This window comes from Puntigrus tetrazona, chromosome 22 (genome assembly GCF_018831695.1).
Source record: "Puntigrus tetrazona isolate hp1 chromosome 22, ASM1883169v1, whole genome shotgun sequence".
NCBI classification, from domain to species: domain Eukaryota; kingdom Metazoa; phylum Chordata; class Actinopteri; order Cypriniformes; family Cyprinidae; genus Puntigrus; species Puntigrus tetrazona.
In genome coordinates this window covers 8,096,247-8,110,385 of record NC_056720.1, presented here as the reverse complement: position 1 = coordinate 8,110,385, position 14,139 = coordinate 8,096,247, and the positions used below count along the sequence as shown (strand labels likewise).

The window sequence follows — 14,139 nt, the reverse complement described above, 5'->3', positions numbered from 1 at the left end:
CTGAGAATAAAGCCTCGCTGTTACACAACAGTCATTTAAAGCATTGTTTAAATTTGCATAGGCTAGCTCATGGCCAACCTTCGGACTTGTTGCTTTCACCTAAATTATCAGCCTGTGTAGATGTAATATTAAAGTTCAGAAGGCCAACAAGATGGCAAATATAAATGCAAATACTACTGCTACTGTAATGCAAAGGTTTTCATTACAGTAGCTTATTGACTTAGTTTTAGGTTAGAAATGATCCATCGCAATAGTAAAATAAGAGATGAGTTTATTGTAGAGCTTAGTCTTAGGTTAACCACATCATAAAAACAGTTGTTTGCAGATTTGAATATAGACAAGAGATCGATGCACACCACAATACCTTTATTTAAACTACTACACCATTCACTAAAACACAACAAACAGGAGTTTTGAGGTTTTAAATGTCATTATCTTCATGAACTTGAGACTTGAATTTGAATGTGTTTGTTGACATCTACTGGTTATTTTGGGGAACTGAATAATCTTAATATCAGAAGAGTCCACAGACAGTTTATTCAAATAAATAAATATTTTATTTATGACTAAACATAGCTATGTTAATAATTTCTGAAAAGTCAAATAAGGAAAGAAATGTATGCAGATCAAGGATCAATGTCCAAAACAGCTCTAGAAAAATATGTTGGTGTATTTTAATGTGCAAGGACAAAAGAATCTTCTTTTTTTAAGGATTTTTATTATGGATTAGGGACCTAAGAAACAAATTTATATACATGGGGGTAACTATTTCTTATTCCAGAGGTCTTCAACCCTATTCCTGGCCTACTCTCCTGGAAAGTCTAATTCTAAACTGCTTCTGCATACTAACCTGTGTTTTTTAAAGCCATTTTAAGAAGCTTGACTGGCTCTTTAGGTGTGTTTGATTAGGTTTGTAGGGTTGTGATCGGAGGAAGGGATTCATAGTTGGCCAAGGGGTCTTTCTTCATGTGCTTGAATGTGGCTGTTAACATCATGATCTGTTGGGTCCACACTGTTTCAAAATAATGGTCGCTTTCCACAAGCATTACCAAGCTTGGAAGAGCCGGGATAAATTGTAAAGGTTAAAGGTTAAACTTAAAAACACTTGTTTGCCGTTTGGAATGATAAGATTATAAAGCAATTATAGAGGGAGGTGCACAAACGAACAAGAGCATGAGCAAATCATTGACTTGAAATAACCTGTTACTGAAAGTAATATATTTTTATCGACTCGTGACTTGAATTTTGATTGCGTTTTTTGACATCTACTGCTCATTTTGGGCAACTGAAGCATCTAGAAATATCAGAAGCGTTTACAACCAGTTATAAAATCATGGAACTTTTAATGAAACGTAAATTATTTCCCCGTACACACTTTTACTGGGCAAGTGTGTTTTCAATGGCCAGTATTTTTTTAACTTGTACCTGTGTGAGATCACTCTATATCAAAATGGCTGTGAGTCATACCAGTCCAGTTGAGTCGAAAACCTCAAAATATTGTTTCTGGTAATATTAGGACTTTTAAATTAATCTTTGTAGTTCACCAAGTTTTGTTTCAGTTTCTGTTGCCTTGGCAACCTGGGAGTCTCTGTCAGAGGCCTCATGCATGATGAGACCTTTTCCACTGAATTCAGCTTTTTGTAATCACAACTGCTTAGTTGTTTGCAGTGTCTTGGATTACTGTTTGGTTGGAGAGAAAATCATGCGAGCAAGATGCAAACCGAAATACGTAGCAGACCTTTCTAGAAGGACCAAAATTCCTACCACATTCATCATGAGATTCTCCTGTGAATCTGTCATTAATGTAACCAGAAGAGCATAGACTGCAGCAGTGCATACAGTTCGTCTCTTCGGAAAGAGGCTTTTTAGGTGTTGGGAGTCTTATATTAAATGGGAGACTTGTTGATTATGTCACAATGAGACATACAGTTCCTATTAAGCTTAGCATTTAATGTTTAACTATATTACACATTTTTACAAGCGATTAGATGATGATTAACTAATTTGTTGATTTACAAAACATGATTATAGATTCATAAATTATTATTAAGTAATAAGCTAACGCATAATGAAAAAATCCTTAGTAAAAGGTTAATGCACTGAAAAAAAAGGTAAACGGTTGCAAACAATATATTTTAGTTACATTTAAATGAAAAAGATGTTGAAATTTGTTGATTTAAATGTAGTTAAAATATTTATTTTAGTTACTAGTTAAGTTCCTATATTATGAATCACTTATAAATCATTGAAATGTTAACACTGCACTATTATCTACTAACACATGAATAACTCATTTACAACACATTCCCTATTCTCAAGATTTTTTTTTTAAACACTTTATTAAAAATACTGCTAATAATATGTTCTATGCAGGAAATATGCTTCATTTGTGGGCCTTGGCCAATAAAAGCTGCCATGAGTCAAAAAGCAGAAGACAAAGATATTTTCCACTATTTTATGTTTTTATTTGATAGCGTTTTATCTCTGTTAATTTGTATAATGGAGGGGATGCCACAGCTTGAGTTTTCAGCCATGCAATTCTGAGATGTCCCAGACAAAGTTAAGAGGTACGTCCTTCATTCTTTCTTGGTAGACGCGGTCAAAACATTCACTTTGAGCCACAGTTAAAGAGATCTTCCAGTCCCCAATTGTTCCTGTAACACAGCAGGTTGATAACATTATTATAACAGATATGTGTGACATATCATGATATTTCACACTAATCACATTTATTGTTCACCAAAAAATAAAAATTCTTTCATTATTTACTCACCCACAGGTTGTAAGACCCTAATTTTTCTTCCGGACACAAATTAAGATGTTATTCATAAAATCTAAGAGGTTTTTGGACCTCCATAGACAGCAAGGTTACCACCATGTTCAAGGTCCTAAAAGGCACTAAGAACATCAACAAAACAGACAGTGTGACATCAGTGGTTCAGCAATGATTTTATGAAGATACAAGAGTAGTTTTTGTCGACAAAATCCACCCAAATAAAGACTTTAAACAAAAACATAATTTCTTCAACAATCCTTTTCCAAAAGTTCCTGTCTTGATTATGTTTTGGGGTACTCTTCAAAATCGAGGAAGACGGTAACTCTGGGAGAAGATTTTTATTATAAATTGCTATTATTGTTTTCTTAATGCACAAAAAGTATTCTCATAACGTCATAAAATTATGTTGAACCACTAATGTCACATGGTCTATTTTAACAATGTCCTTACTATGTTTCTGGACCTCGGAACATTGCAGTTGCAGTGCTGTCTACTGAAGGTCAGAGAGAACGAAGATCTTACTGTTTGGAACAACATGAGTGTAATTAATTAATGACAGAATTTTTATTTTTGGGTGAACTAAACTTTTTATTTTTCAATTTGATCCGACCTTTGCGGAAAAAAAAGTTCTTTTGGCTGGTCTGTGATATCCTTAGGAAGAAATGAAAGGAGTGGCAATTCTTCTGCCTTTGTAGATCAATGTAATAGTGATGTTTAGAGGGTCCTCCATTCAACAAAAGTTGGTAGTGCTGACACACTATTAACTGAGGTTTTAAGAACCATTGTTTTACTAAGAAAATAGGCTAAACTTTACACAAAAATTAAGTAAGAGATGAAGGCAGTTTAAGAAAGTTCCTTTAAGGCTTTGTTAACCTCATTACAAGAACACTTTGTAGTCTTAATATGTACCAATTATATAGAGATTTATTAACAAACAAGAACATTAGAAACTCATTGACTTTTAGTGTTTAATTGATTTGATACTGGATTTATTCTTGGCTTGTTCTCTGTATGTTTTTGATTTCAGCTTGATTGTGTTCACTGATATCCAACTGGTCATTTTGGGGAACTAAACCATCGTTAAAATATATCTGGACGGTTCTATGCTGTCACAGTCAATGGCTATTAATGATATTCTCCACTTGAAAGAGGAGTAAGATGGGATTAAATCATGAACATTCTTTTTATTTTTTTTTTACTTAAAGGTGTTGCAAGACTGTTTGAGAATTTCAGGACAGCAAATTTGGTGAACTATTACTTCAATGAAATGAAGCGTTTTAAAATATTTTATATAGTTCACAGCAAAATTAAATTTTGTGAGAATGTAATTACCCTCAGGACATCCAAATTCTAGATGAGTTTGTTTACTTACGAAGACATTTTAAGATCTGGATTAAATAGCTATGATTAAAATACGAACCCTCTATCCATAGCATTACTTTCTCTAGTGAAAGAGATGTCTTGTGTGAATCAGGAGAGAAATATGTACTGGTCAAGCACTGTTTACTAGTAAAAACTGTGGAAATATGTAGGTGAATTTCAATGTGAGAGAACAACAGGGGAACAACTTTTAGTGTAAGAAACATAATTGCAGATTATATAATGGATGTGTTCAATGTTGTTTTTATAGGCTTTTTGGACTCATTCTGACAGCGTCCATTGACCGCAGAGGAAGCTGATGTAATGCTAAAATTCTCCAAATCTGTATTGAAAATACAGACAGCCTGAAAGTTAGTTAATTTAATTTATTACTTGCATCTTTGCACTGCATTTTGAAACTGAACAAAATCCAGAAGTATGAGAACATGAAGACATTCCCTTGTACCTCATTAAAGAAAAAAAGTTTTAAATAATACAATAAAAGTTAACATACTCCTTAACTATTTTCCCACTTTTAAACAAAATTAGAGGCAACTAAACTTTTAAATAAAGTTTATTTGGTTATCTGTTTTCAGATGGAGTGCATAATGTGTTTTAGTCTTTTTGACTGTTGATGTGTCTCATAAACCACCAGAATATTAAAGAGGCCTCACATAAACAGAATAGTTCTACAATCAGAAACTTGATTGGTTTCTTTATATTGCTGATGGTCCTCCTCACACCTGGCGTCTGCAGACATTGGTATTTGTTTGTAAACTTGAGTTTGAAAGATCCAATGCTTTTTCATGCCATAAGTTTTAATAACATTTCCATGCTGTGAATCATGATGCTGAACGTAACGAACTGTGATTGGTTGTTTGACATGTCGGTCTTTGTACACCTCTGAAGACATAGTTATATTATATTGCAACATGGTCTCACTCCCAAGTCGTCACATATTAAAGCTTGGTCAGGACCAATTGGCGTTGATTTTTGACGCTCAAGGTACTTTTCAACATGAAGGTCAGTCGTTATTTTTAACTATTTGTCTCAGTTTAATGTTTTGCATGTGTTTGTAAAGAAATACATACATTAAACCTACCCACTTCTGAACAATATTAAACAGACACAGGCAAAAATAAGTGCAGTCACAGGTATTTATTGCAAAAACTGTTCATAACAAGTCGTGTTGCATTCCATGTCTTTATGCGAAAAAGAGTCCCGTAGAATGACTCGATTGGTCACGAGACACACAAGAGACAATTGTATTCACAACTATCCTTTCGTCTCTGTAGAATCAATCCTTTTGCCTCGGACGAATTTAAATATTAATCCTTTTTTAAATAAATAAAGATGGTAGTTATATCTGGTTGTTATATCTTGCGTTTCGTTGACAAATGGTATGTTTAGTGGCAGGGGTTGGGTTAGGTCAAAAATGTGTAAATAATGTGATATAAATAAAACATGTTGTGTATGTTTACAATAAAAAATATCACCCCAGCTTGCAGTAATGGCAATATCTTTACCCAATACATAATTTAATGATGACATTAAAATTCCCAGCGTCTGCCGTTAGCATATTGAAGCTAAGGGTTTCTCATTTAAAGCAACGGAGGACACGCACTCCGGAAGAATTTACACTACAGCTATAACAAATCTTACACCACAAAGAACTAAATTTGTTGAGTGATTGATTTCAAGATAAGTATTTAACTTAAATGAATTGCCATTTTCATTTTTAAGTGAACTTATTACTTGCATGCTCATAACCATTGAAATACTGACCTTTTTGTCAGTGAAAAGCAATTAAAAAAAACTAAATTACTTTTCACAATATTATGCCATCCTTTAATTGTTTTATTACTGCTATGGCAGTGTTTTATCTCATTAGTTTGTATAATGGATTGGATGCTTGAGTTTTCAGCCATGCAATTCTGAGATGTCCCAGACATAATTAAGAGGTAGGTCCTTCATCCTTTCTTGGTACATGCGGTCAAAACATTCACTTTGAGCCACAGTTAAAGAGTTCTTCCAGTCCCCAATTGTTCCTGTAACACAGCAGGTGGAAAACATTAATATAAAATTTTTGCACTGCAGCTGATATGTCACACTTATGGCATTTAAAGGGATAGTTCACCCAAAAAGGAAAGTTCTGTTGTTATTTACTCACCAAAACTAAAGTAATCAAAATAGCAAAAGACTGTAACTGTAGACTGTAAAAAAGTTTAATAAATTTTGTTATTACTGTTTTCTTATTTCCACAAAGTATTCTTGTAGCTTTTTTAAATTTAATTTGAACCAGTGACGTTACATGGACTATTTTACCAATGTCCTTGCTATGATTCTGGATCTGGGACACTGCAGATACATGCTTTTCTACTGAGGGTCAGAGAGCTCTTGGTTAATGCTAGAATTTTTGGGTGAACAAATTTTTCTTTTTGTTCTAACCTTTGCGCAAAAACAGTTCTTTTGGGAGGTCTGTGATATCCTTAGGAAGAAATTCATAGTTGGCCACGGGGTCTTTCTTCATGTTCTTGAATGTGGCTGTTTCCACCACTTTATCAATCGCTGCGTCCGACAGATTCTTTCCCACAAACTCACAGATTTTCACAACGACAGATCTGAGGTCCAATTCAATTCTTTAATCAACAAATCACAATTGTTGGTCATCTGAATTACTGATTCCATCTGAATCATTTGAAACATTTCACTTGCGGGCCAAATTGTTTCAACCGTGTTATGTTCTCAGAGGTATTTTGTGAAGATAAAACTATAGCTAGTCATTTAATAACAAAGTGGTCAAACACTGATAATCAAATATCTTTCTTTCCTTCTTTCTTTTTTTACTGTGGTCGAATAAGCTAAAAGTTACACAATAATTAAGAGATGAAGGCTGTTTTTTTGCCAGATAAACCTCATCATAAGAACACTTTGTAGTCTTGATATGAAGCAATCATATAGAAATGGATGCACAAGCAAGAACTTAATTAAAAACAATCAGGAACATAAGCAACTCATTAACTTTTAGTGTTGAAATTATTTGACACTGGAATTATTCTATGACTATTTTATGTATATTATGACTTTTATGACATTGGTCATTTTGGGGAACTAAAGAATTTTTTAAACCCTAACCCTAACCCTAAAAAGCAATCAGTTGACTTAACTTAAAAAAATTGATACCTGTTGCCTCAAAATTAAGTTTTTTGTTTTTTGTGTTGGTCAAACCATCTTTATGGGGTGGGCCTTGGCCAATGAACGCTACCATATATTGCAGACCTTCAGCAGTCAGTTTTAAGGTCTGGCTATGCAAGACTAGCCAGCAATGAGGTTTCTTTACAAAGGTTAATTTAAGGAATTATATTTAATAATTTAATTAATTGATGTTACAAATATTACTGTTACTTGTTCATCATTGTGTCAGTGTGCAAGAGCGACATATTGGCGAAATGCTCTCTGTTAGTTCTTTAACAGCTACCGTACAAACAATATGGTGAATTAAGGATACCCACAATGTAGATATTAAAAGCTAATTCTAAGTTAATAAAAACATAACTTCATAAGGTCTTTGTACACTTCTGAAGACATAGTTATATTATATTGCAACATGGTCACATATTAAAGCTTGGTCAGGACCACTTGGCGTTGCTTTTTGACGCCCAAGGTACCCATTTAGCAGCATTTTTTGTTCATTGTTTTCAATAGTTTGTGTCAATTTAATGTTTTGCATAAAAAATATATATATATATATACCTAACCCATACCCTAAACCTACCCACTTTTGAACAATTAAACAGACACAGGCAAAATTAAGTGCAGTCACGGGTATTTATTGAAAAACTGACCAAAAAATGTATAAAAGCATTACAAACAAGTTACATTCCGAGTCCTTCTGACACTGTCTTTATGCGAAAAAGAGACTAAAACACAAGGCTGAAAATGATCCCACTCCATTAAACACACATGAAAATCTTATTCAAAAAGATACTCCCATCCCGTAGAATGACTCGATCGGTAATGAGACATACAAGAGCCAATAGCATTCACAACAGCATGACTCGATCGGTCACAAGACAATGAGCTTATCCTATATTTGTTCTGTCAGTTGTTCAGAATCAGAACTAACGATACACGATTCACAGAGAATCACTCTTTTAACCACTTCAATGGATCGCGCCAAAAATGACTACTGAATCGTTTCTATCTGAAAAGTTTGCTAATGAACTGAATCATTTGACTATGTTGCTTTTAGAGGCATTTTGAAATAAAAGCCCAACACTGAAAGTAAGAATTCAAAGTGTGTGATACACACCTAGTTTTAATCTTACATGGAGCCTGGGTTTAATAAAGTTGTCCTTTTGTGCCAGGTTAACCCCTGTTATAAGAACACTCTGTAGCCTTGATATGTGATATGAAGCAACAATATAGAGATGCACAATCTTGAACTTCATTAAAAATCTGGAACATAAGTAACTCATTAACTTTTAGTGTTGAAATGATTTGATACTGGATTTATTCTTGGCCTGTTCTCTGTATGTTTATGATTTCAGCTTGATGGAATTCGCGGATATCCAACTGGTCATTTTGGGGAACTAAAGCATCTTTGAAATATAAGAACGGTACTGTGCTATGGGAGAATAAAATTGTAATGTTAATTATAAAGTCAACTGATACATCGAAAAAGAGATCAGTTGACTTAACCTATAAAAACTAAAACAGTTGCCTTAAAATGATGAAAGCTGCAGTCTGTAAGTTTTGCCTTTTGTCACCATCTATGTTTAAAAACATGGTATTGCAATTCAAAGTGCAGCTCCAGCTGTCAGTCACTCCACCGGTGGGAATCCTGTACTTACTAATCACAGATTCTAGACTATGTCTTGGAATATACGAGCCAAATAAGAGTTTTCACCATATTGTCATCTGAACAAGTAAATAATAGGTCTGCCACACTTTGTTTTGGGAAAAAGCATTATAATAAATCATGCTCCCTTCAAACTGAAAAGTATGCTCCCTTCAAACTGGTTGTTTTTTAAAATAAAAATATATATGGAATAGAATTGAATTTCATTCACATGTGTGTCATATAATCCTTTCTTTATTACAATCCGCCATCAAAATGTTTTTTTTGACATTTTAATTCTTCCAGCTTCTGTGAGAGTAGGCTATAATTAAATGATGCATGCGTTGTCACTTTTTATTTTAAGTTGGACTAACTTAAATTAAATTGCGATTACTTAAAAGTGTGAATCTTTTTAACTTAAAACAAGGTGATCTGAGTTCCATCTACTTAATTAAACGTAGGAAACCTATTCCCAGTAAAAATAAGTAATCACAGCTTTATCCGAGTAATTACAATTTACTTGAGATTTATTTGACGTAATCTTATTTTATTGATTTCTTTTCAAATTGTAGGCTACTAATACAATTCTCAAAAATACAAAATTGTTCAAAACAGACTGCACACAAACATTTCGACAAAGAATTTGGTAAAATCACTCTTATTTATATATTGCACTTCATACAATAGATTGTGTCAAAGGATCTGAAAACACACGGTTAGAAAAAAGCCCCAGTCAGTTATTGACTCCATCTCCAAAAAATGTAATTCTGTCATTATTTGCTCAAGGGGTCAGTTTAATTACAATCATACTGTCTACTAAACATAAAAAACGCTAATTACATTCTGGGGGAACTCTTCAAAATAGCAAAAGACTGTAACGCTGGGAGAAGAACTGCTGAATAAACTATGCTATTACTATTTTCTTTCCCCCTTCATCACATGGACTTTTTTACCAATGTCCTTGCTATGTTTCTGGACCTGAGAACATTGCAGTTGCGTTGCTGTCTACTGAGGGTCAGAGAGATCTCTGATAGTATCAGAAATGTCTTATATTTGTGTCTCGAAGATTAGCAAAGATCTTACGGGTTCAGAACAACATGAGAGTGTGAAATTGATGACAGAAGTTTAATATTTGGGTTTTTCGATTTGTATGTTGAACCAAGGAAGGGTGTCATAGTTGGCCACGGGGTCTTTCTTCATGTGCCTGAATGTGGCTGTTTCCACCACTTTATCAATCGCTGAAAAACAGATTCTTTCCCACAAACTCACAGATTTTCACAACGACAGATCTGAGGTCCTGATAAAAGATTTATACATTTAAAAAAACATTACATTCAAAGAAAAATACAATAACTCCTAAAATTATGATGAAAAGGGTCATAAACTGAACCAGTCTCATCTTCATAAGTAAGGATCAGGATGTTGTATTTGTCTTTATTTGCGTCATAAGAATACTTTGTAGTCTTGATAATTGATATGAAACAATCATATGGAGATAGACGCACAACATTAGCAACTCATTGATTTTTAGTGTTGAAATTATTTGATACTGGATTTATTCTTGGCCTGTTCTCTGTGTATTTATAATTTGAGCTTGATGGTGTTCACTGACATCCACTGGTCATTTCGGGGAACTTAAGCATCTTTGAAATATCAGAACGGTTCTATACTGTGGGAGAAAAAAAACTAAATCAATGACTACCAGCAACTGTCTTGTCAATGAAATTCTCCACAATATCTTCTTTGTTTATCAGAAGAAAGAACTAGGACGCTCATTCTGACGACAAAAGTTTCACAAACCACTGTTTTAGTTACAAAATAGTTAATTAAGAAATTAAGGGAGTTTAAGAAAGTTCCCCCTTTGTCCCAAGTTAACCCCATTATGACAACACTTTGTAGTCTTGATATTAAGCAAACATTGAGCAAAAGAGATTGATCTATAAATCAGCCATTCGAACAAAATAATTGAAGGAATGATTCAGCGATAAGCTCAGTGACTTGCTGCCACCTACTAGCAGTGTTATCTTCTTTTTTATAGTAATATTTCTGTTATTTAAATCATTTAATAAATCATTTTTCAAAATGTTTTAGTTAAAACATTACCCTTAATATGAATTTATTGATTTAATTGCACTCATGCCATCTCTGAACCTCTTTAAACTGAAAAGGCACCTACAAGCCACTTTTGTGTTCTTCTGTGCCACCTCTGTAGCAAGCCTAAATATATATATCATATTAAAAAGCTTATAAATATTATTTTCTGAATTTGACATAAAAGGTTTACTTTTAATAAAGCTTGAAAAATGCCATTACAAAAGTAAAACCAATTTCACACTTTAAGGAGTCAATTATCATCTCGTAATGCGAAGGCTGATATTTGATCAGAATTTCTGATTATTGATTAAAAGCTGCTCCCAAACTTTTTAACCATGGTACTAAAACGAAAAGTAAGCATGGAGTCCTGTTCAACCACTTTTATTACTTTACACATTGAGAATTTCTTTTTACAACAATTACAGAAAAAACTGTATCATGCAAGAATATATGTTTTTATTAATATTTGAGAAATTGCATTTGCGTGAACTCCATTGACTTCAATGAACTTAATAAAATTTCTTAAAACAAGAATGGTCTACATTTACGCAACCAACGCATCCAAAACCTCATAACCCTGACTTTCTTAATGTAAATGTTAAGTGTAAGTGAAATGTTAAGTACCATAAGAGGTTTTTCATGAAGCTATGTGCTCGGGTGTGAATTTAATAGGTGCTTGATATAAAATAAATGGTGCTTTAAAAAGTCCTTGAATCTGGTGTTAATGAAAGAACCCTGCTTTTCTCACATAAAAACTAAACCGTTTTCCTCTTTAAAAGGCAATCAAACTTAAAAAAAAAAACATTTATTTATTCATTTATCAAAACCTGTTTTCAGATGGAGTACTTAATATGTGTTTCAGTCTTTTTGACTGTTGATGTGTCTCATAAACAACCAGAATATTAAAGAGGCCTCACATAAACAGAATAGTTACCTCTTTTCCATCATCAGGAACTTAATTGGTTTCTTCTTATTGTTGCTGTTAACCCTCACACCTGGCGTCTGCAGACATTGCTATTTGTTTGCAAACTTGAGTTTGAAAGATCCAAGGCTTTTGTGGTTTTTTTTAAAGGATCTGAAGCGTTTATGCAGCCTGTTTTGTCTGCTCTACCTAACACTCTCTTGTCTGCACGAAATACTGTATATCTACAATGAATCTCGCATTCAGAACAGCAAGTCAGGAGGCACGTAAAGGGCTTTTCAATGCATAAAGAGTCTGAAAAGGTCTGCCATTGTTCAAAGTAGGGAGCAATGTACTTGCCGTATTAAAAGGATCTTTTCAGGTAGGCCGTAAACCGATCCTGGGTCTTTCCTGGCCAGGGTGTGCCTGGACATCTCTGATTTACCTAAGGGACCAGACGCCCGTCCATGGGGCCGCCGAGGGAGGGGGGACGGAGAAAAAGGGGCAGCTGGTTACTGGTTGCAATGGATGAATGGATGAAAGAGGAGACGGCTGAGAAATTACAAACAAAGGTGCTGATGAAGGTTACTGCGAGGTTTGTGTCGATCATGTCATCCTAAATCCTCTTGACCTCAGGAGAAGTTTAAGCCAGAAAAAGGAAAAAAAAAAGTGTTTGAATACAATAAACGTTTAAAACCACATGTGCACTTGACTTCTTGACAATAGCTGCTTGGAATAACAGTAAGGATAACGCAGTACTCCGAAACGATAAAGTAGTTCAGGACAGATGCCAGAATGCCTGCAGCATTATACAGTGAAGCAGCAGAAATAAAACGGGACTTAAAGAGCTGGGAACCTCCCTCAACGTGAATCCTCTGAAAACACTGCCTCAGCAAATATACATTCTCACACTACAAATAACATGCTGTTTTTACAATGACATATAGCCTACTATTTTACATGACACCTGAAACCACAAATATATTAATATGAATATAGTTTTTATTAACTCTTAACCTTAAGTCATAAATATATATTTTTATTATATTTAATATTAACGTATATTTAATACTGTATCAAATAGTATTTACTTTTTGATGATGATAATAATAATAATAATAATAATAATACAATTATCATTATTGTAAAATATGCAAATACTATATATATTTTATAAATATATATCATTTTTAATTGACTGAATGCTGAAAATCTGATAATTATCCTGATCCCTTTTCTACTTGGAAAATATAATATTGTAATAGATATTATGTGACAGCTGAAATAACACATTTATCACAACAAATAGTGAATTAGTGTCCTGCTTAATATATATTTTTAATATGTTTTGATTTTTAATATTATATTTTATACATTATATTTATGTAATTTTATATTTTTATGTAGGCTCATACATTTTTTTAAAGATATATTAATGGCATAATATATACAATTTTATATTTATTTTTATAATTTGTTTGTGTGTGTGTGTGTGTGTGTGTGTGTGTGTGTGTGTGTGTGTGTGTGTGTGTGTAAAATGTAAACTTTGACAATTTTATAAATATGTTGCCTAAATTTTATTTAATGAAACCATATTGATACATTAAAATTTGTAAAAAAAAAAAAAAAAAAAAAAACTAATTGTGAGTCAGAAAAATACAAATCTTTATTTCTATTTACAATATAAAGTAAGTTCAAACTTATTTTGTCTCGCGCTTTATACACATTGTGTATAAAAATGACTTTAAAAATCATTTTTACAGATAATGATGCTATTAATGTGTGTGATGGGCTACTTTATTATCCCCACTCTTTATAATCGCATTTAGCGGACGGTGATTTTAGTATACTATTTGTGCGGATGGAGTTTGCCTTCGAAAATAAGTTTTCAACAGGAAATTTGGTTTATTTGCACATTTGCAGCCACTTTATCTTATCACTCACCATCCGAGCGTCACTCCGGAAAGTGGGCGGGGCGTAAAAAGTTTGCCGAAGCCTGAAAGTGAATGACAGCTCATCCATCCTCCGCTTTAACGGAGCGCGTGAGGGGCATCAGGCAGGATTACCCACACGAAAACTTTTACGGAATCACAATGAATTGGAACCGCGCGTCCCAACCCACCCAGAGACTCGCCGCTTCTTGTATTTCATTATTATTCGTTCATTTTG

At 33.6% G+C, this 14,139-nt stretch overlaps 1 protein-coding gene across 1 annotated transcript in view; it reads left to right on the top strand.

Moving 5' to 3' along the window:
- Nucleotides 1-13,943: 13,943 nt before the first annotated feature.
- The window catches only part of mfng (MFNG O-fucosylpeptide 3-beta-N-acetylglucosaminyltransferase), a 13,003-nt gene continuing 12,807 nt past the window's right edge, over nucleotides 13,944-14,139 (top strand). The window contains 1 exon segment of the mRNA XM_043223540.1: nucleotides 13,944-14,139. This exon segment is cut by the window's right edge and continues 186 nt beyond it. The gene's annotated coding sequence lies outside the window, so the exon portion shown is untranslated.